This window comes from Mytilus edulis, chromosome 6 (genome assembly GCF_963676685.1).
Source record: "Mytilus edulis chromosome 6, xbMytEdul2.2, whole genome shotgun sequence".
NCBI lineage: Eukaryota > Metazoa > Mollusca > Bivalvia > Mytilida > Mytilidae > Mytilus > Mytilus edulis.
The window spans coordinates 66,960,289-66,964,654 of NC_092349.1; positions in this window are offsets into that span (position 1 = coordinate 66,960,289).

Sequence of the window (4,366 nt, forward strand, 5' to 3'; positions counted from 1 at the left end):
AAAACCCGGATACGTACATCCGTCAGGCAAGAATCTCCGATATTCATCCATTTTATGATCTTTCATGCCATACATTCTGAAAACTTTAAAGTGAAAAGGATTAATCATGAGTTATTGAGGATAATAGCTAAATATTTCCCCTGACAGAAATTTCGTATACTGTATGTACTGGTAAATGCCTCCGATATCCGAAGAACCCCTCGAAAGCTGCGAGGGTACAGTGGCATCCATGATCATCCATGTACACTCCCTATCGGGATTAATGGAGATGTGTCACTAACGTATATTTATACGACAATTATTTTTACAAGGACAACTCAATCCCCACCCAACACTAAGGGAGTGCTAGGACACCGGGAAGTCTGTTATTATGGTGGAGGAAGCCGAAGTACTCGGAGAGAACCACCGGGCCACTCGGTGGAAACAGACAAACCAGAGAGATATCAGAAGATTGATCTCCAGGTCAAGTAGGGAACAACTTTGACCAACCGAGGCCCCCAAAGTACCCATTCTAGTTTAAACTCCGGTCTGGGTACCAGAGATGTGTGTGAGAGGGTGAAAATTACCCTTCTGATGTACTGATATTTTTAGCACCCCGAGTGAGAATCGGACTCGGGACCTTCAGCACTGTAGCCATCGGTCTTAACCACTAGACCACGAACTCACACTCACTTTATCAAAATGTCGATTTTACTATGCTTTATGGTCGGGTTGTTGTCGCTTTGAAACATTCCCCAATTTTATTTCTTTCTAAAACATAATAAACAGTGGGGGTCATAAAAAAAACTTTGTCTGTATCTGTATTAAAAAGGGAACGTGTAGAATCCTTATTATTTTTAATAGGCTTTTATGCACTATTTGTGAAAAGTAAGAAATTTATGAAACAAGAGTTGTGAATAAAATATTTGAAAGTTTTTATAATATCCAAAAAAAAACAACAACAGAAAATGAGCTTGTTTCTTGCTACAAGTAGACAAATTTCATTAACTCTTCTTCATCACGAGGACTATAAAGACTATAAAATTTCGCTAAACGAGATATCTCCCCTTATATAGTTAAAAGTTGAAAAAAAATAATCGACACAGAAACAAATATTTTGATAACAATAAAGCTAATTACATTTCCGTTACTTTTTATGTTCCTAATGGATAAAATGAGAACCCGGGGCCACTGACTGAGGTAGCGTGAGAATTTTACAAGCACTGTTAGATTTTGAAATACTGTATAATTCATTCTTCAGCAGTTCGTCACGGGGAAAAGTTTATAGTATAATGTTATGTTAGGTTGTGATGATGCTGAGCTCGTCGATCCGTGAAAAATTAAGACTTATCAGCATATGGAACAAAGTTAAAAATGATGTTAATTAACAAAAAATACCAACTCCATTGGATATTCAGAACGAAAAGTCCTTTATGGAATGGCAAAATCAAAAACTTAAACACATCTAACGCATTAAAAACAATTGTCACATTCCTGACTTTGTACTGACATGGCGGCACTTCCTTGTGTTCCTGGTTTTATAGCTAGCCAAACTTCAAACTTGCACACTGAGAGAGTTGAATTTTTTTGGCCGGAAATATGGAGATTTTTGGTGTAAAAATAGTGCAAAAGATTATATAAACAATTTTTATATTGACTCTTCACTTTAATCCTCAATTGACAGAATTGATCCAATCCAATTAGTTACGATAATGCTATATAAGATATAACTTAATTGTGCAGTTGATGAAATCGAATATCATCCATGCAATTCATTTTCAAGACCTGATTTTGAAACTCTTGACTATCAAGGTTGCATCTACTGACAAAATAATTGTATTCCTCGTCTCAGATATGGACTTAAACGCAGCCTTTCACCTCATTTCCCCATCAATAAATTTTATGTCAAGATGACATATTTTTTTAAGACCCTCGATGCGGACTATTACAGACGCATCTACTGACAAATATTATTTCTTCACGAGTTGTATCTCAGATATGGACTCTAACGCAAACTTCAATTAGTAACTCATATGTGAAATGTAGGTCAAGATGACCTTATTTTTTTATCATGACCCTTTGTTATTAAAGACGCATCTATGAACAAAATCTAATGAACTATAACTATAACACAGATAGATGGGGAGTCGTGTTGTAGTGGTTAGTACATAGGACTACTAACAAAAAAGTTCCTGGTTCGATCCCCGTTCCGGCTCTCCCTTGACACCATTTGTGAGTGTGGTCTTGAAAAACGACGACAGTCCGTCGGAAGGGGACAATATATGGCTGACCAATGTTCTCTTGCACGTAAAATACAGCCTTGTAGATTTCGAGTTAGAGAAGGCTAATTCCGCTAAAAGACAGCACTCGCACCTGCAAAGTGGAAAGGGATTAATATAAGTTGCAATAACTTGTTTCCCAATCCACTGCTAATAAATATGTTTAAACTAGATAGATGGACTTTAATTTTGTGATGGACAGACGAAACACTAAATCCGTTCCCCAACTTCGTTTGACAAAAGTTATAAAAATCTTAAAGCAAACAAATATCAAATTATTCCTCTTAGTAAAAGTTGAGAAGTCCTAGACATAATGTTTTCATTTCTATTCGCTTTTGGTGGAATTTAAAAGTATCAACGAACAGTCATAAAAAGGAATGTAGCGTTGTATGATATTTAACCATGAATTCTGCTCAAACCAATGCGAAGGGTAAACTTAAACTTACCAGTTATGAGAAATATTTATCATTGTTGAATGCCTCATGTGACTTGAAGATGAAGGACAAGAATAAAAACGTTCCTTATTTTGATTTTACCATGTATTGATATTAAATATTATCTCATGTGCATTCTCTCCATACCCCATTGATATTTTCATTGGGTATACGACAATATTAAAAAAAAAATGCTTCATGCTGGTACTTAAAATCAGAAAGCTTCAGAGACAGTATAGCAAATTATTCTTTTCTTAACAACTTACAAATCCTTGACAAAATGTTTTCATAATAATCTGCTTGATTGCAGTGAAATTGCAAAGTATTAACAAACACCAAGTGGATATTTGAGAGGTTTGAAAATCACTTTCTGTTACTGAAACATTTTACCTATAAAAACTCCCGAGATTGTTTACGTTGAAAGTATAAAGATCATATATTTATTATGATTATTTTTCTAAATGATGAAAACTGTATATACTATAATCAAAATAGAATATAAAATGAGAAAATAACGCAAACTATAAATCATATCCCATGTACCGACGACGAGTTGTTGTTAAAACATGGTACCTTGTCTACATTTCTTAAATAACCTTTGTTTGAGAAATCCCCAAATACGGTCACGCATTCTGTGCATAATAAAACAATGCACATTCATTGTTATAAATATTTGGCATCTTTGTCTTATATAAAAATTAATAAAAAATATATTTATTTCAATTACCTAAAATCTTTTATTTTCATATACGGTATTACCGTAAAAATTTGAATTTGAAAAAAAAATCAATTCATATTGAGAAGAAACTATTTTGGTGTTTAGAACATCACGGCCGACACTCGGCTAACCGAGAGTTTGGTCGGTTAATCTATATTGAGTATGCGGCTATATCGGCGGTTGGTCTGTTAATCGGGTTGGCTAAAGTCTGTTAATCAGGTGTTATCGAGAAAATCATTGCAAGGTCAGTATGTTTCATTGTATAACTTTTTAATTATATTTATATCATAAAAACTATTCATGTCTGACAAAACGATTTGGAATACTGAATCCAGTGGTGTAATTATTTTTTTTCTAGCTTCAATAAACGATCTATAAAATGAAAAGGCGAGTTACTCATCAGTAAATTTATACACATTTTACACACACAAAATGTACACAAAAATGACAAGTTGGTTGAGTTTACTTGCATGCAATATTTTGAACAACGAAAAAAGACAGGCATTATGTTTGTTTACCATATTAACATCAATATGTGAAAAATCTACACGAAAAACTGTATTTTGGTGACATAAATCAATTTTTGATAAAAATGTGGTCTGTTAATGGGTCGGATGTATAAAACTCGGTCTGTTAATTGGTCTGTTAAGAGTTATGAATGACATTACAAGCATAATTTTATTGCTATATGGGGTGTTATCTGAATAAAGGGATAGACTCAAGATTAGTGGCTAGAATATATGGAAACAACACAATCATGAACAAGTTTAGACAATGGAATCTGAAAATTGATAGAAATGGTTTCAAAAAGTGTAATATCAAAGTAATATTAATTTTATCAAATAATGGTCGCATATATCATGTGGATTCTGTTTCATTGCTATGAATGGCACCAATTTGTCATTTACATAGGTAACCAGTATATAAATCAGAGATAAACTTCGTAATGTTACAAA